Source organism: Vanellus vanellus (assembly GCF_965231255.1).
Source record: "Vanellus vanellus genome assembly, chromosome: 9".
Taxonomy (NCBI): domain Eukaryota; kingdom Metazoa; phylum Chordata; class Aves; order Charadriiformes; family Charadriidae; genus Vanellus; species Vanellus vanellus.
In genome coordinates, this window is record NC_138914.1 from 3,269,351 (window position 1) to 3,289,484 (window position 20,134).

Sequence of the window (20,134 nt, forward strand, 5' to 3'; positions counted from 1 at the left end):
TGCATGAATAATAGAGACTGAATAAAACTTGTCATTTGGATTTTCTTGTAACAACACGCTTTAATCCAAGATTCCCAAGTAGAGAAACAGATCTCCGTGGTCTCTGTAACCACCCCTGCTCACACTGTTGTATTTTTAAATTATTCTTCAGCTGCATTTACACTGCGAACCTTTCCACATTATCGCAGAGAGACTCCAACAAGCGCCAGCCCCCAGAGATCTTGCTTTGTTTAAAAATAAAGCAAACCCAACAGCCAGTTCATCTGGAAAAAAGCTGGTTTTGTTGAGGAGTGTTCAATTATAAGGAGGCTGATCAGAACCTGCAGATGTTTGCCAAGAAGAATTGCTCTCTGAGCACCCAAATTGGGCAGAAGTCTATCAAAAAACCACTCAAAACAGCAAAGCAGTTGGTCTAGTCTTCAAACACGTTCTTCCAGTTCCCAGTGCTAGACTGGCCACCTCCCCCACAGCCCAATGGCACGGTGACATTTTGGGTCTAACACAGGGTAGCAGAACTGCATCTGAGCACAGCCAGCTCCCTCAGTCCCACACCTCCCACCTCTGCTCACCCGTCCCTTCCACTGACGGAAATACCAAATAGTACGCGCTGGTTGGGAACCTCCTGCAAAACCTTCCCACCCGCCCTGAAGTCATATTATCAGAAGTCAAATCAACACAGAAAATGAGAAGACTCATAGGGATCATTAACAATTACCAAGACATAGGTTAGTATGATACTGCTGAGTGCCCACAAGTTTTTTTTTTTGCCCTCTGCATCACTTTATTTTGACCAGACCACGTCCACCAAACAAGCGCGGGCTGTCTCCTGGACGTGCTCCCTGGGACGCAGTGACTTTCTCCAAGGTTACATCAGCTCCCCTGCTCACAGCTAAGGACAGCTAGTCTTTGAGGGGTTAAAATACAGAATCAGGGTCTTCAGTCACTATTTGAGGGTATGCCTTAGGGTATGTCTACAGGGTGCAGGAGAGGGCTAAGCAGCTACCTTCAAATTCGCAGCTCTCGCAGAGGGGAGGTCTCCGGCCAGGGGAGCAGACAACCAGGTCGGCCGAGCGATGAGCATCTCTCCGAGCAGAGGCAGCCCCGCTCCGGACAGCCTGGTTCTGGGGCTAGTGCCACCCCAGGCCGTGGTGGCCGGGCCCTGCGGCGATGCTCTGCCGGGCACAGGCTGCCTGAGCCTTGTCCTGCGCACGAAGGGGGACACCTCCCCGCCTCCGCAGCCGGTGAGCATCTGTAACTGCTCCCACACGTCTCTCATTGCTGGCCAGGTACAGATGTTATTACTGCAGAAGACAAACATCCTTAGATACAGCTATTCCTGATAAAACCATTTCCTTTGAAATAGCCGCAATACAATCTGGACTACATTCCAGCTGTTAACAGAAACTGCTATTTCTCAGAGGTTTTGAGCACTAAGCAGTCCTGAATAACGTCCTCTGCCATCTCTGGGGACTTTGGCTAACAGTCAGCAAAAGACGACTCAGAAAACCCAACGACGATTATTTGACTTAAAGATCAAATACCCTTCTGTTGACTCAGACGAACACAGCTAGCCCTGGAAAAAAATGGGCCTCCTTGAAAAGCCGAGAGCTCTTGGATAAGTCATCTGGTCTTGCAGATGGGCGCTGCCATCGAGACTGTCCTCACCAGCACCACCCAAAACTCTGTGAGTGTTACTGATGGCTTCAGACGAGGGTTACCAGTGACGGGAGCTGTACAGGACTTCAACTCTTCTCTTTGCGCTCTAAAACACAACATACCCTCCGAACAAGTGCAAAATATACTCAGGGGAGGAAGGGGCTTAAAAAGAAGCTGTTACACCCAAAAATATTAGCATCACAAACACAGCGCTTTCAAGTCACAAGGACAGAGCCATCACTGAAGACATCAACTCTGACAAGAAGAGATGTGCAAGGAAATCAAAGACTTCCGCAGAGCCGTGGCACCGAGCCGCACCCAGGCAGGCAAATAATGGACTACGTTAATTGCCTGTAGCATGACATAGCTGCAAAATCCTAGAGGTTTTGACTGCTTTGCAGCATCTTTCTTTCAACTCTACCCCACGCTGGGACTTTAATCTGCAGGGCTGTAATGGTACTATCAGCAATGTTAGAGGCGAGACTAAAAATAAACACGGGACAAGAAAAATGCAAAGCTCCTCCTGCCCGCGAGGTCTGGAGGGAATTTCCTGAGTCAGTCAGACTGCTCCATCACTTGTTTACTTGTTACCAAGTATGAATTTTCACAGCAGCGTGTGTGGTTTTCACTGAAGTTTCCAAGTTAGAAATCAACAGGGCTGTAATGTCGTAACAAAAGTAAACATCGCTAACCCTCTCCTTAGCGATGGGATCCTCGCTGCTTCCCCGCCCATGCTGCGCGCTGCATTTCCAGGGCAAACGCTTCACTTCCAAGGCAAATAGGAAAGTACTGGGGGCAAAGGGAGTCCTTTGAGTCGTGGGATGAAGGACACCAGCTCCTACAGTAACCTGCAACGAGTGCAGCGTCTTACTTGATCCAGTAGATCTATTTGCCCCCAGATAAAGAAGCTGTCACGCCATGTTCAGAAGAGCTGGGAGGTTTGTCCTTCTTGCAAAGCACCTCTCCAAAGGTTCCCCCGAGGTCCGAGAGGCATTTTGGGAAGGAGAGGTCGGCTCTTCTCCCTGTGGCACCCACGGAAGATACAGCTGCAGAGCAGCAGCCGCAACAACTGACTTCAGAGCTATATAAAAAGCTGGCACACAGATTTGTTTATGAAAAGCTAAAACTTAAGTTTGACTTTAAAATAGCGCAGTCACCAGTAACGGCTCAGAGGGTCACATTCTTCTTCCATCTCTGCCTCCTCCCGCTCTGGGACCTCCTCTTAGCCCAGCAGCTTTCCCAAAACGGTCTGCAGACACGGCAGAAATTCCCCACGAGGGAGGCAGGCAGCAGTCGGTGCCCGAGGACTTGAAGGAACATGCTCGTGAAGGGATGCTCAGCACTTCCTGCAGACATTTTTCCCAAGAACGAGACTGCAGCAGAGACCATTCCTATTTGCAGCACCCCGGTACGTCAGCTACTACAGTAGTTCATGAAAATTTTAGGAGGTGACTGCAGGTTCACGATGCTGTCAGAGAGGAACGCACACCTTCCCATTTCGTGGTACGCAACCCTCCACGTAGCTCTCCTTGTTCACCTCCTCTACCCCTCGAGCACACACCGGAGGAAAATATAAGATTTCAAGCTTTGCAAACCTCCAGCCTAAACCAACATCCTGTAAAACTATGAGTTAAAGGCAGGAACACTTCACTTCCAAACCACAAAGGCTGTAATGAGTGTGGGTTTAATTGGCTGGTACAAGAGCCGCGCAGCCAGAATCAGCAGCTGGCAATGAACTCAGCCCTTCTGCGCTGCACATTGCTCAACTTTTGCCCTTGTCTGCAATGTGGTCTGTCACAGAAGTAACTCAGTACCCATATAAAGAATTACAAAAGCGTCTAAGAAAAATAAAGCGTTAGCCCAAAACTGGCAATACACTAAGTTTCTTCCCCAAAAGTTTCCAGTTGTACAGGGATCTATCCCTGACGAATGTCTACTCTCTGTATTTAAAACATCCTCCATAAGAAACCTGTATATTTTAGGTATCACTTAAAATCTGACCCTTTAGAGCTACTGATTTCAACAGCCTCAGTACATACTTAAAAATCTCATTATCTAGAATTAGAAATTAAGCTCTTTGAAAAGTCGGTCCCAAATGATAGAAGTCTCTATCAAGAAACTACGGCACGTTTTCTTGCTTCATTTATTTAACAGTTATTCACACGTACGCCGAACCTCTCCTTTACAGGTTTACAAAGCGTACAGCACGTTCTGTGGCAGTTTGCATCCAACTTCAGAATGTTTGGAGAAAAGCCAGATTAGCACGGAACAGGATTTCACAGCAAAGCCTTCCTTTCATCTGGTGCAGCGGGCTTCAAATCTCACAAAGCCGATGGAGTAAACCTGCAAGCCAAGGTGTTTCACAGAGTCACCAGGGGTGCATCGCTATCACTCGATAGAGTTAATGGAAGTGTTACAGTTTACACCCGACTTAAAACCACCTTGTTGCTGAATGAAGAAATGCACACCAGGCAGCGTAAAAGTAAATAAATAAATAAAAATACAACCCAAAACCACACCGACAAGAACTTAAGGCGATACGCGTATTGCGTCTCTTCTTTCCAAAAGCCAGGCTGACCCTCACATGCAAGCTTAGGAAGTGCGGGCTAGATGAACGGACAGTGGGGTGGATTGAGAACTGGCTGACAGATAGAGCTCAGAGGGTTGTGGTTAGTGGTGCAGTCTAGTTGGAGGTCAGTAACAAGTGGTGTCCCTCAGGGGTCAGTACTGGGTCCAGTCCTGTTCAATACATTCATCGATGATCTGGATGAAGGGATAGAGCGTACCATCAGCAAGTTTGCTGATGACACTAAACTGGGAGGAGTGGCTGATATGCCAGAAGGCTGTGCGGCTTTACAGTGTGACCTGGACAGGCTGGAGAGTTGGGCAGAGAGGAACCTAATGAAATTCAACAAGGGTAGGTACTGCATCTGGGGAGGAATAATCCCACGCATCAGTACAGGTTGGGGGCTGACCTGCTGGAGAGCAGCTCTGTGAAAAGGGACCTGGGAGTCCTGGTGGACAACAGGATGACCATGAGCCAGCAATGTGCCCTGGCGGCCAAGAGGGCCAATGGCATCCTGGGGTGCATCAAAAAGAGCGTGGCCAGCAGGGCGAGGGAGGTCATCCTCCCCCTCTACTCTGCCCTGGTGAGGCTGCACCTGGAGTACTGCGTCCAGTTCTGGGCTCCCCAGTTCAAGAAAGACAGGGATCTGCTGGAGAGGGTCCAGCAAAGGGCTACGAAGATGATTAGGGGATTAGAACATCTTTCATATGAGGAAAGGCTGAGGAACTTGGGTCTCTTTAGTGTAGAGAAAAGAAGACTGAGGGGGGATCTTATTAATGCTTTCAAATACTTAAAGGGAGGATGCCAGAGGGATGGGAGGAGTCTTTTTTCAGTGGTGCCCATTGATAGAACGAGGGGTAATGGGCACAAGCTTGAACATAGGAAGTTCCATCTTAACATGAGGAGGAACTTCGTCACTTTGAGGGTAGTGGAGCACTGGAACAGGCTGCCCAGAGAGGTTGTGGAGTCTCCCACTCTGGAGACGTTCAAAACCCGCCTGGACGCTGTCCTGTGCGACCTGTTGTAGGTGACCCTGCTCTGGCAGGGGGGTTGGACTAGATGATCTCCAGAGGTCCTTTCCAACCCTGACTGTTCTGTGATTCTGTGAAAAGTGAGTACCCGTGAGAAAAAGCCAGACAACACCGTCCCGCAAAGCAGCCGAGGAATCGCCGCTATCGGCCTCTTCCCGCTGTGAAAGGCCGTCCGCCGCGCTCAGCCCGCACCAGCCGGCTCCTGCCGTGGCCAAGGCAAGGCTCAGGCCGGCAGCTCGCGTCGCCGTGAGGGACACGGCGCTCAAGGCGAAACGCAGAGCGGAATTCAAACTCCTCGGTTAGTTTGGTTGCAGGCCGCAGCCGCGCGGCCTGTGCCTTCCTGGTTTTTTACCCGCACAACTTTATTTTAAACAATCGAGCCTTGTCCCCAGGGCTCCCTATTAAAGAAGTTGCTCCTACAACGCATCAAGAGTCAGAAGCTTCGGACGTGTCAGGACAAATCCCACCAAATGTAAATTGGTGTAATCTACAGATTTACGCTTGCTTACACGGCGCTAGAAACGGAAAGGCAGTAACTCAAACTGCCGCACAGGCTCCCGACAACAGTGATGATAAGCATTGCTTTTTTAAGGCTGAAAGGAGGTTCTGGGGAAGGCAGATAAATCAAAACGCGGCATCTTTGAAAGGGGAGCAATGCAGGAGCTAAGCCCCAGCGGCTCCACAAACACCCATCCCTCCCCAGAAAAACAGGCTTTGCTGTTATTCAGTTCTTGAGCTTTGCTACGTTTTTTTTTTATTCTAGTTAAAATTGCATGAGCGTTCGTTAATTTTAATGTTGTGTGCTTTGCCGTACCCACGCCTCGCAACGCACCGAACCCCGCACTGCTCCCCGCGCACGCAGCCCTGCGCCCTTCCTCCATCTCCTGCCCCAGACACGGGCCGCAGGAGGACGCTGCCTTCGCTGCCCTTAGACCTGCCCTTGCCGACGGCCACCAGCAGCCCCAGGCACCGCATCCCCAGCATCACTCCCCCCCCCCCCCCCCCCCGAAAGCCACCGCTGCCACAGCCCCGAGGAGGACAGCAAGCGAGGTGGAACTGAGCCCCTTCCGAAAAGCGAGGCTCAGCCAGACCGCGCGTCCGCCCTCTCAGCTTGCACAGTCTCACACAGAATTTGGGTCTGTAGTCTTTAAAAAAAATCATAACACCACCCCCCACTCCCCCCAAAAAAAAAAAATCTTGCTGGTATGTCGATTATTACAAATGCTGCTGATCAGGTACCTGTACTATGTGCTCAATTTGCATTTTAAAGGCATTTACTCCTACATTTTGGTGCATTCTCTTGACCCAAGATATTAAATAAGCCAAATGCACTGAGGTCGCTTCCCTCCGTACAAGTAACAAGGGGTTTTATTAGCACACCGCTGGTGGAATATTAACTAACTCCAGTGTTTTGCTGGGAAGAGATTGCCTTTTCAACTGGACTGCGATTGGAGAGCAGGAAAGGAAAAAAAAAAAAAAGGTCGTCAGAGTAAACATGGCACCATTATTAAAGAAACAGGATAATTATCAACCACAGGCATGAAACTGTGGGAACACGACAGCAACCTGGTCCTGCTCGCGATGGACAAGCACAAAAGCAACCTAAATACGTGGCAAGAGGAAAGGGACTAAAACCTTCGCTTTCTTACAAAAAGAAAGAAGTCGCCTCTGCAATAGGTATCTGCAGGCTATTTGGGGTGCACTGACTTTTACCCGCCAGAGACACAACAGCCAGCAAGGCAGGTTTCATGCCCATTAAAAAAATATTTTACGCCTGATATCAGGGAGCTCTGCAGGGTTCAGAAACGGATCAGATCAGACATTTCTTCACGTAACAAGAACAGCCAAAGGCAGCGTCGGATATTCCACAAAAGGCAACAAACGCCGTAAACAAGGTATATAAAGCCTCCGCACCTCCAGGCATAAACTGCCTTCTGCCTGCGAGAGATCAGGATGCTCTCCCAGGGACAGGTTATTCTCGCCAGCAGGTGCCAGCTTTAACGCCGTCTTCTCAAACAGATTAACCACTATTTGCAAGAGGAAAGCAACTGAGAGGACAGCTCACCTGAACCCGCAGCGACGCATCCTACACCAAAGAAAACGGCATCATTCTGTTACCACATTAATTTCCGAAACCACTCACGAGACAAAATAAAAAACAAAACAAAAACAAACAAGCAAAAAAAACCCCAAACAACAAAGCCAGAACCCAGAAAATTTGTAACTGTTACTTTTTTTAAGTACCCTTTTAGGGAAAACATACCAACACTGTAACAAAATGCTAAAAGTCAACAAAGGAATAGCTACAAAAAAAAAAAAAAAAAAAAAGGCGAAATATCACATCAGCTCAAGCCTGCCAAAAATGAAGGGATCATAGCAGATAAAAAAAAAAAAAAAAAACCAGTATTACAAGAAAAAGTGGGTAAAAATAGAAGTGCCAGGATATGACATGCCTTCAAGTTATAGAAAAAGCATCTGGATTGTCCTCAAATCCCCTCCTGACTGCTGTCTAACTCGGTAATCATCCCTCTTGAGCAACGGGGTTGTCTCAAGCAGAGCAATGGGGCAACGACGACTTCTTTTCACCCGATGCCATTTGGGGCAAAGCACCTTCCAGTCAGAAGGGGAACAGTTTGTGCCCTCGGTTTCACAGACCTGGCTGCACCCCAACGCCTGCCTTGCAGCCAAGTTCGGGGGCCACCGGCGGACACACACGTGACCTTCGGCTCGTGGCCCCGAGGAAGGACCCGTCTCCGGCCAGGGGAGCTTCAGCTGGGCCACCAAATGCAGCTCTGCAAATTAATACGCTGATGCAACTCATTCCAAGTGAAAGGAAGAGCACAGAAAGCCTCATCCCGGCCTGTTACAGCCCCAGAAATATAATTTCCACCTTATTTTCGGAGCCTGCCATTTATTGAGCATTGCTAAGGAGACCCACTTCTCTTCTGCACCCTCTTGTTTCACAAGCCCAAGCACAAAGCTTGGCAACACATCCTCACGGGATACATACCACACAGCGCGTTGCTCTCTCTAGGGTCATTTGAGCACAATGATAACTCAAGTTTATCTTTTTTTTTTTTTTTTAAGAAAAAAAAAGAGAAAAGCCTTTTCGATAGAGCAATTTTTACTTGTACAGCAGTTACAGCCAACTGCCCGGCTCCGTATCCGGTACCTGCCCGCATATGTCCTACTGCTAAAGTGACAGCTACAGAGAAGTCGTTGAAAACGTTTAAGCAAAAGATGTTTTGTCATTTTGTGAAGCGTTAACACTGCTCGGCGCTTTTAAAGGACGTTACAACAACTTGGCTGTGGGCGCAGACTTTCCAGCTTAAATTATGGATTTTGTAACGCTCTGAACATCACTTCTGAAAAGCAAAGACCTTGGAGCGTTCCTCCTCTGCTCTCGCCGTGGTCCCCAAAGTCGGGGGATATTTGACTTTTCACATCTAAGCTAAGGCAGTGGTGATGGGGGGGGGGGGGGGGGGGGGGGGGGGAGAATCCCCATTCAATAGAAAGTTGAGGAAAGCAAACCTGAGCAGCTGAGTGTAGAAATTACCTGAAGTCCAAAGCCATCGAGTGTGAGCCTTAGGACAGAGAAACAGTCAGGCAAGTGCACAAATGCCTTCCACGTGTTCTGGATGGAAAGAAACTGAATTTTTTAGAGACTAACATGGAAACTGCTTTAAGCAATTTGTCATTCTCAATAGCGGTTCTGCAGCAAAAGAGAGATTTCGACAAGTTAAACAACTTCCTACCGGAGTGGCTGCATGCAATGTTTAAACTACCTCTTGCAGTCATCTTAGAAAAGGAATATTTCTAATTTCGCCATCCAGGAAGACTTTGAAATGTCACTGCCGTTTGATTTGACCAGTCAAGAGGAAATGCGGAGTTGGGAGAAGGGGAAAACAATGCAAATACTGTTCTGTGTTTTTTAACTTGCTTTCAGGCAGCTCAGTGAATACTGCTTATTTACCTCCAAGAGGGGGAAACATCAGACATATTTTCTGTAAACGTTACAACTTAAAGCTCACCTGGATATTACAAGGCACCAATGAGAAATATCATCTGAAAGAGCCGAGTCCGAGAGCATCTTTTTGCTAAACTTGAGCTAGAAGCAATGTTTTTACGGAAAAAAGTCCTCCGAACATGATCCACTGCAACCCATAGCAATGCTGAGGTCTTTGCTACATCAGGGACTTGGAGGAAAAATAAATACGCCATAAATATTCCCCACTGTTTCTGCCACTGGTTCAGGCAGCTATCGGCATTCAGCAGCGCCGCTGCTGTGTCCGAATACATGAAAGGTCTGTCCTTCGGAGGCCTGGATGAAGTTCTGTTTATCAGTTGGTGATGCTAACGGGAAGGCTCTGGCCAGGGGGAGCGGGCGCTGCCTGGCACAGCCCCCAGGTTGCTGGGAAGATGCTTGAGGTTTAAAAAAAGCGGAGCAACAGGAGCCCAACGGCCGCAAAAAAAAAAAAAAAAAAAAAAAAAATCAGCTGTGGGACTATTGTTTGTAAAATCTGCAATCAATACAGGAAAAGAGGAAGGCTAGTTTGAATGAACGTCTGTTAAGATGGCTAAAATAGTCCCCTAAGTTTTTAAAGAAAAGCTTTCGGTCTTCCTGGGGAGCACACACCCCCGGACCTGGAGGGCGGGAGGTGCCACAGGCAGCAGAAACACTCTTTTGGCAGAAATCAACTAACAAATTGTATCCAGCACCTCCCGAAACAGTCTCCAGCCAGGCAGCCGATGGAACCTTCCCTGCCAACTCAATCGCATCCTGGAAAAATACTTGTCCTCCCAGCCAGGGGCAAGATCCCACCCGGGCAGCTCCCGCTCCGGCAGACGCTGCACCGAACAAGAGAAGAATACTGAAAAAAAAACCCAAAGTTAACTGTGACGAGCCAGTTTGGGAGCCAGGGTTTCCTTGCCGTCCCCTGCATCCTCAGGGGAGAGCAGACAGCCCCGTCGCGGCGAGATGCAACGACGGCTCACCCGCTCGGTCTCAGCGCTCACCCCAGCGCAAGGCACGGCGGTCCCAAAGCGGGGCACAGACCACCAGGCTGAGCTACGCACCAGCTACGCTAAATCAATTCGAAATAGATTTTGCTTAATCCGCTGTAACCTTTTAACGGCGATGAGCTCTTCGGGATCGTGACAACTTGCCCGGCTTTTAGGCAAATGGCAATTTCCACACTGGTTTAGGCGAGCCTCAGCACCGATTATAGCATCTTTCGCATGCAGACAGAAAAAGCCCTCTGCGATGTGTTACGTTAGCACATGCTTAAATTTAAGCGCTCTCAATTTTACTGGGGCTTTTCTCATGTCTAACAGCTTCAGCAGATCCAAATTTACACACTAACTGCTTACCAGTCCCTGATGCGACCGAGATATTCTACCCCAGATCAGAACTATGTTTAAAAAAAAAAAAAACCACACACAAAAAAAAAAGACTGTATTTAGCTCCTGGAAAAACTGATATATGTGTATATTTCCAGCATCAACTGATACAACTGGAAAATTGGCAATAGAAAACAAAAATAAATGGAAAAGCCACCTTGGATAGTCCTTAGGTCATCTCTTTTGCAGATAAAAATTTCAGCCTTTGACACGTTTTATGAGCACACAGTAAAAAAAAAAAAAAAAAAAAAAAAAAACAACCAAAAAAAACCCCTATAGGGTATTTTAAATGGAAACGCTGTTGTGGCAAAAGTCCACCTGAGCAGGACGGCCTGGCAGTGCAGAAGGGAGCTCCTCCAGCCCAACCACCTCCTTATCCATGTCTCCTGTTTTAATGTGGACCTGGGAAACAGCAGTGCCCCACAGCACAACAATGGGGAGCCGAGATTTGTGGGTCCACGACCTCGCCACGAGTCACACAGCCTTTGTGCTCGACCTACCCCCTCCAAACATCACTTGGGGTCTTTTGAGTCCTCGCTCTCCTTCTCCTGCAAAGCATCCAGGCGGGGACAACTCTCTTGGGTTCACGCGCTGCCTGAAACAAGAGGGACCCAAACTTCCTGAGGCTTGAAAGACTGCCAGCGTGCATCCAAGCGTTCGTTCACCTCTTCTCCCACCCTCACAAAGGAATGGCCTTCTGTTAAAGAGTAACTGCCTCCTGCCTCTGGAATGAGGGACCTCAATGCCACTTTATTGCCTTTAAAATGCCAGAGACCTGAGCGCGTGGTGAAACCGGGCACCTTTCTGAGATAACGTTTACAGCCGCACTCTAGTTTTCCCTCCTGCACTCTTGAAATGACTCACAGGGAGCAGACAAAGGTCTAGATCGATTTGTCAGGAAAAGGGAATCTGGACCTTCAGCAGCCACATCGCGTAATCCCCTTAGAAAGCGAGAGAGGTCTCATGAACAAGCCGTCTTTCAAAACCAACGTGTTCCTGCAGATGATTTACAGGACAAGTATCGCTGAAACAGTTTCACCACAGGAACACCACAGAAGTGAATTTTAATGTTTCTACAGGGTCAGAGGCTGCCCATGCATCTCGTGATGAGGTAATGGGCACGGGAACCGTTCTTGGCCATAGCGGCGGTGGTTTCATACTCTTCCTCTTCAGTTTTCAAATAGCCGTGCCAACAATAAATTTTGCCGCTTAAGGCAAAATCTACAGCATTGGCTGTTCAAGAGCCTGAGCTGCTGGAGTCATGGGATCACTTACCATTAAAAAGGTAAAAAAAAAAAAAAGAGATACAAGAAGGAAAGATCCTGGAACTCTTCATTGAAGCAGCATTTGACAATATGAGTGCCAAAGTGCAAAAATTTCACATATATATATATATATATATATATATATTCATGACACCAGTCACATGTTCTAAGAGCCTCACCCAAGAATTCAAACTATTTTCATAGGTGATACACAGTATTTTCACAAGCTCCTCCTCTTCAGCTGGGTGCAGGCTATGTTTATAGATAGAAAACTTTCCCCTGTAGGTAATCTCCCTGAGCAGTCAACCCTTGGACCGGCACAGCCCTGGTCTGTCTTCAACGCCTCGTCTGAATTTTGCCCGGAGCTGTTGTGCACCTCCCCAGAAAGCCAGAGACAGTCACAGGGGGTTTAATCGCCTCGTTCCATGCGTAGTAAACGAAGCTTCCTGCCACAAGAAGGATTTATATAGACTATGGTTTAAATTCAGAGAAAAATACCTCCATGTGAAACTAGGTCGACAATCTCAACCTGTCCATACATCTTCATTTAAAAAAAAAAAAAAAAAAAAAAAAAAAAACACAAACAAAAAAACCCACCCAACTTAACAAAAAACACAGAAAGAAATAGAAAACAGGGTAATACAGCTATGGTAAATGTAGAAAAGTATTTGTCAGCTCAAATCTCCATTTGGGAAGAGTCTGATTAACAACAGCAGATAGTAGGTGACAGAGCACATACAGACTATACAAAAGTTGATAAAACACTATACACTAAGCAAGTTTGGGATTTGTGCATAAAATAAACACACAAAGTTTGCTGGGGTACGGGCAGAAGTCAATCTAATAATGACCAAAAAAAAGCCATCCCCTCCCAATAAACAAACAACTTAGTGATCTGCTTCAAAAGCAGCCGCATGGGAGATCCTCAGAGAGCCCCACTGCGAACCAGCAGATCCTCTGGAGGCGCTCCCGCAGGCAGGCGGCTGCTGTTCCTCTCAACCACAACCCGCGCGCATTAAGAAGATATTCTATATTAGTCACTTCATTGTTTAAGGAAAAATGCATACCAGGGAAAAGAGGAGGACATGATTCTTTGTTTTGCATCAGACTAATCCCTCTTTCGCCCTTAGGACAGGGAGAGAACAAAGCCCGGGCTGCACCGCTGGCTGCCAAAGCCCCATCAGGCGTCCTGTCCCCCAGCGCCTTCCAGAGCGCCAGCCCCTGCGAAGGGGAGACGCGAGCTTGGAGACGACAATGTCCCCCAATCCAGCCAAACCACAGACTTCTCCCCGAGCTCACTGGGGATCAGCTACCCCAGGGCTGCGCTGTGCCACGCGTCCCCCGGCCGTCCCCGTGCTGCGCAGGGGACACGTGCGGGCTCTCCTCCAGCAACAGCCCGGAGGAGCACAACTCAGTTTAGGCATCGCATCACAGAATGGTTTAGGTTGGAAGGGACCTTGAAGATCATGGAGTTCCAACCCCCCTGCCATAGGCAGGGACACCTCCCCCCAGCCCAGGTTGCCCACGGCCACCTCCAGCCTGGCCTTGAACACCTCCAGGGATGGGGCCTCAACAACCTCTCTGGGCAACCTGTCCCAGTGCCTCACCACCCTCGAATATCCTAATCGGATATTCAACAGCAAAGTTGCATCCAATATTATACACCGATGTAGGCATTTAGGGTTCCCGGAACAAGAAAACCTTGGCTTAGGCTGCTCCGTCACCAGCTGGAGAGACAGCCACACTCCTGGCTGGTCCTGCAGAGACCACAGCCTCAGCACCAGTAACAAATGCAGCAGCGAACAGGGAAATCTTTCCTCAACCTGAAGCTTTTGGTATCTTTTACATTTCTCCTGCCGCCCATCTCTCTCCTCCTGCCATCCATGGCTTCCCACAAGGCTCTGGCGAATCGTTCCTCCGAAGGTCCAAGCCCCAGGAGCATCCTCCTGTATTCCCGCCGCTGAGATTGCTAAGTGGGAGTTCTCCACGCAGCTTTGGGAAAGGAGGAGGACAGGCATGTTCCTGGCTATTTTTCAGAAGAGTCTCTTCACAGTGATTCCGCAGCCCAGGTCCTCACCTGCCCAGTTCAGCCTGTTTGGGAGGTAACGCTCCCCTCTCTCGTGCATCCAAAAAAAAAAAAAAATTCTGAGACATCTGTGTCTGTCATCAGTTTGGACTAACACCCACTTAGCGCAGGATCTGCACCACTGGAATAAGAGAAGCTGAACATCAAAGTTGGGTGGTTTGGGGTTGGTTTTTTTTTTTGAAAGTACACAATATCTGCACAGCTTTGTTTGTGTTGAGGGAGTGGCTGGATTTTAGGCAGCTTCTTTTTCAAAGGCTTTTTGTTAATAACTAAATGAAAACTCCAGAGTTGAGGTTTTCCCCTTAAAAAACAAGCCACTGTGATTAAGGATAGGAAGAAAGAAAAGTCGGCCTCTTCTCAGCCTAATTGTACTGAGGCACTGACTTCAGGGCTCCAAAATTACAGATGTATAATCCAAGACAATGAACTCTTTAGTCAAGGATTAGCAAACCAGGCAAAACTGATTCCTTATTCAAATCCCTTGCAATTGTAAGGGCATCTGTTCCACTTTGCAAGTCATCCCAAAGGCTTTGTTTGTTTTTTTTCCCGTTCCATTATGACGACTTATTTTCACACCCTGTAATAAATGCTATTGTTTAGTCTAACAGGGGACAGTCAATGAAATCCGATAAATATTTTTACCTCGTTTTTCTTTTAAGTTATGATACAAGTCCCCTCACGTGTAAAAACAGGAACTGTTCTTAGGGGAAAGCCAAGTCTGTAAAAATGTAACACAAAACGTCAGGACCTGAAGAAAAAACTACTTTGTTTCTTCAAGGGCTCCTAGGGGCAGTTAGAAAATAAAAGAATTCATGTAGGTTTAAATAATATTACCAACACAAAACAGTTCAGCACAAATGATGCCAAAGTCAGGACTGGGGACTAGCCGGGAGCGCCGTGCCATCATTCCAGCCCGTAGCAGCGGAATAGCTCTGGAAACCATTTAAAATGTCACAGGAGGGAGGATGGATGGAGTGTCTGACCTTTGGAAACTGAAGGGTGGATCTCAACAAAAATATCCCAGCTAGCCTGAGCCACGCTGCTCCTGCAGGGCCAAGAAGGGTGCTGGCCCATCTATTTGGTCTAGAAGGAAAAGCACAAAAAAAAAAAAAAAAAAAGAAAAAATAAAGGAAAAAAACAAAACCAATAATCCAAATCTGCCAACATACCAGCCCAACATCAAAGCTGCCAAACTGTGCTGGAAACAGGCAGCCACAGCTCTCTATCACATCAGTAGAAAACAAACCCTGGCCGATAGCCCAGGCTTAGGTTTGTTTCCCAACACCAGATCCTTGCGGAGTACCCCAAACCTAAACCATCAGATGCACTGAGTATGTGGACCTCCCTCCACGGGCTGCCGGCTCCGGCGGGACTCGGAGCCTCACCTGTCAAACCGCCGCAACAGCTAAGCCCAAGCAAGTTGCGCGAGACCGAAACGTGAAAGCGAGAAAACAAAATATCAAGTGTCAAGAGAGACGGAGAAAATGATGACAGCGGTGAAAATTATGTTTCTGCAGGAGCTGGTCTCGCACGCTCAGCAGCGCTGTCACTCAGCGCCAAAAAGCTGCTGTTTTCTCTGTCCTGCGAGCGGTGCCTCCGGTGACAGGGTAACGGCAGCGGATAAGATCCTCACAGATCACAGTGGGGACGACCCATCCCTGCGCCCTTCGTGCAATAAGGTCACTTGATACTCAGTTTCTAAAAGGCAAAAATAACATTTTTTTTTTTTTCCCTGCAGCTGAGCTAGGGAAAAACTCTGCAGAAATAGAGAGGATCCTGAATTTTGCTGGTCCAGGAGTTGGGATGCAGAGCTGGAAGCAGCTCGGATGGGACGGAGGGGCGTGAGTGCCAGCCCCCCCCCCCCCCCCCCAAGTTCCACCCGTGGCTCACGGTAAGGATCCCTGCCTTCGGCTAACCTTCTGTCACAAACTCTTCACAGTCCTCCTATAGATTCATGGCGCTGGCTCACACAGAACCAGCACTCCGTGCTCTTCACCACGAAATGTAAGTCACCTGCAGCACACAAAGATCAAAACCCGTATGCCTTGATTTATGCCTTCCACTCAAAGGCAGAGGAAGCATAAAAAAAAAAAAAAAAAAAAACAAACCAAACACCTGAAATAACTAGCAAGCGTAGCTCGTGTCTGGATGAAAGTAAGGGAATGTAAATAACAAACTTGGTCAATTATTTTGAAAAAACCTCAATAGAGGTCCCAAGGCTCCCCCCTTGCCCGCAGCTCAGACCTTGCTAATGCCACAGAAAAAGCCCTCGAGGCAGCAGCATCTTCTCAGTTTCCACAGTACCTTCAAAGTGAGCGATGCTGAAATCTAACGAATGAGGGACGTGTTGGCCCAAATCATTGATTCTGCACAGCCACAGAAGTGCTACTCAGAAGATCTTTACACCTTAGTGCAGCTGCCTTTGGGCAAACGTTTTCCCCGTGCATGCAAACGCTGTCAGAGCGCTCGGGGTGTTCCTCAGGCATCAGATAGAGAAAAAAAAAAATACAGAACCAGCAGAGAGACATCCATGAATAACTACAGCCTGAACCAGAGAAAAATGACAATCCCAAACATGGGATTGCAATGAGCTACTGTTGGTTTGGCTTTCAAACCTGCTAAAAGAAGTTCTTAAATTTCTAACGAGATCCACGGAAGATTAATCTTAAATCTCACAATAACAGGTCAATAATTCACTCATGCAGGAGTTGTAACTCGGTTTCAAAAAACAAACCAAAACAAACTAGGGGATGGTGTTAACATCTTATTTTGCAATGATGCTGAATGACTGCTCATAATCAGCCTGTAATTGTGAGTTAATTGCGCTGAGATCTGACCGGCCATAAAAAGGGAGCCCGGACTCCCATCTCAACGGGTGGAACGATTAACCTTATTGTCGAAAACATAATCCCATTTCATGCCATCAAAAGGATCGTATTAATTCCTGAAAAATTTTATAACAGCAAAGATGTGGCACTTAAGCTCTAATGTCCATCTCTGGGGTGCTGCTGCGTGGCTCCGGAGAGGATGGATGTCTGGTTTGCCACCAGCAGGATCAACTTCTAAATCCTGACAAGTGCTACGCTGTAAATTCAGACATAGTAAAGATAAGGTCTCCCTCACAGCTGTATTTTAATACACAGGCATCCACACGTCATGACTACTAAATGCAGTGCTAAAGAAAGATTACCGATTTGTAGCAAAATATATCGGAAGCGATGCAAAAAAGAGATTCTGCCTTTTTTTATTTTATGTTTCAGCAGTGACTAGCCCTGCACAACCCTCAGGGTCAGTGTTGAAGATGGGCCTTATAAATCTAAAATGCACGAACGCCTCCCAAGTTTTTGCATGGCAAATCTTTCACTCCCACTTCAAATCCACTCGGGTCGAATGGAAAAAGCGACTCGCAGAGCGCACCGTGCAAAGCCACTGGCACTCAGCTACGCAAAGACTAAAGGAAAAGGCTTTTTGGAGCTCGTGCGTGACGCTGCAGAAGTAAACTCCTAGGAAGAGAAAGAGCTCACTCTCTAACCAGCTTTTCCAGCTTTAACCAGCTCTCTAACCAGCAGCTGCCCTCACGTTGAGACGGACACGAGCTCTGGCGCATCTCAGGGATGCGGGCAGGCACCAGCGCTCGCTCTCGGACTCTGCAATGCCAGGCACCGGCATAACCTACCCAGCGTGGGATGTTTACCGTCACCCACTAACAAAGCGACACCCGGCTTCCCGGTGTTTGCTAAACCACTGAACACACAAAAATTTACAGATGGCATCAACTTTGGGGTTTTTAATGTTCAAAAAAAAAAAAAAAAAAAAAAACAACCAAAAAAAAAAACCAAGACAGCAATTCTCTCACAAGCTCTCTTGGGAAAATAAAAGGAAAAGGTCCAAATACCAAAATACCAACTTATGAAAACTTTTTGTAAGACGCTGGTTTCATTCAACTGGTACATGCAACCGGTTTCAACATTTCGCGATGGCCTCGCATAGCAAACGCCAGCCTGACATTGAAGCGTTGAGTCACTGCACCGTATTTCAGAATTTATCTTCGGGTCAAGTTAATGTTTGAAAAGAAACAAATGCAGCTGATAGCGCTGGGTAAACAGTGACCGTTTCTGTTTGGGATCACGCCTGCTCCTGCTTGCCCTGAGTAGGGCTAAAAAAAAAACCCACCCCACCTCACAACTCCTCCCTGCTGTGGGACCATCCCAGCTGCAAAGTACTATGGAAATTATTAATTGCATAAACTGACCTCAACACCTCCCGGTTTCAAATCAACGGGGTCATTTAGAGCTTGGGATCCTGAGACTTTTTAGGGAAGCAAAGCGTTGAACGGAGAACTCAAAAACAATTTAAAAATAAGTGTGCAAAGAGCATAGCTTTGGCACTTTCCCATCGCAAGCTTGGTACGATTTGGCACGGGTCACCTAACCGAGGAGCAAAAAAAAAAAAAAAAAAAAAAATTTAAAGGCCGCAATCTGAAATCTCTCTGAATGTGCCCATCTCTTACTGAGGGAGAAAGAAAACCCAGATACCATGCTTTAAAATACAGTCAATTTGATATAGGTACAGCCTTAATTCTTCCCTTGTGAAGAACGGTAGGATAAACTTTTGCTCTCTCGCACCGGACTCCGTTAATTGGGACGCATAAGAAGAAACAGTGTGTCTGATTTTACTATTGATTTATCCAAGTAAGCTATTGTGAAAAATGTAAAGTCTATTCAAGGAAGCCACAATATTCGCAATACAGCCGAGAAATGATTGTGCTAAGGCAACGCAAGCTTTACACAAGAATACGCGACCATTGCTCCTATAATCCCATCTATTAATTCTATACTCACAGACCAAGTAATAATAAAACTGCATTTATTAACTTCACAGGAGTTAATTGCCAATTTCATCAGAATTTAGGCACAGATGTAAGATGGAAACAGTCAGTCAGAAAAGCATTACATGTTAACTGAGGTTTTTTCACACATTTGACAGTTCTGAAAGTTACTAAGATACATGGCAGCAGATTCTCCCTCTCTCCCCCCCAAAACCAGGCAACTATAGTGGTACGTTTTTTTCCTCAAATGTAATACCAAAAAAAGGGTGCATATGGGGAAAAGAAAGGAAAAGCTTCGTTAAAGTTCTTTAGCTTTCCTCACTCTTTGTCACAGGGTAAGGGAAGGACTGAGAAATCCCACACGAGCAGTATTAAATACGGTTATTCCAACTAAGAGAATTCATATAGGCTCCCCCTTTTTGTACTTTGGGGGATCCTCGTCAAACTTATGACTCACAAAAGCAAGAAAATATATTGCATGTGGGCTTGTAAGTCTGTAAACCCTCGTTTGATGTCAAAGCCCCCGCACAGCCTATTCCACCTATGTTTCACATGCTGGTCCCTTGTCTTCCACTAAGCGCAAGGTCAGAACAGTTATTTTCTCTGTTCATGCTTGCAGATGACTGACTTATTTATAGTAAATTTCCTGTTTTTCCAGCCTTGTAAATGTCATACAAAATAGACAAGGCAATAAAACATATAAATTTCCAGGCTAATATTGCCCTAGCACTTCACCACCAGTCGATTAGACACTAAGAACTGGGAAGAGGAGGAGAATCGTAGTTAAAAATGTGTTTACAATCTTATCTTCACACTCCTTCGCTGTCTGCTCTAACGCTACGCACCTCCTGTTGAATGACAGTCGCCATCCCCGTAATGAGATTTTTAATCAACACAGAAGTAATGCATTTTAATTAAAACACTCTCCTTTTCTATGCTTATGATCCTGATCCACGAGGGAGTTCCCCGCTCTGCGCAGAACAGCACGCAGATGCCAGGCTATCACTGACAGGCACGGGGAACTGCTTTCCGGACCACAAAAAATACCTCATGATTTTTTTAAAATATGTTTTTCTATTCTACAATCCTGTCTAATAAAGCATTAAAAACAAACAAACACCACACGGGGTGGGGGGGAGGGGAGAAAACTACAATCCCACAGCAACCAGGGGCTTGGTTTTGACCTCTGGATGAGGAAGGTTCAATGTTCGAGTGCCCGCCCTGATTCCAGGCAGGGTTTTGAACCTTTTTCTCCCAACTTCCAGGAAAAAAACAATCACAGTATGCTAAAACTCAGCTCTC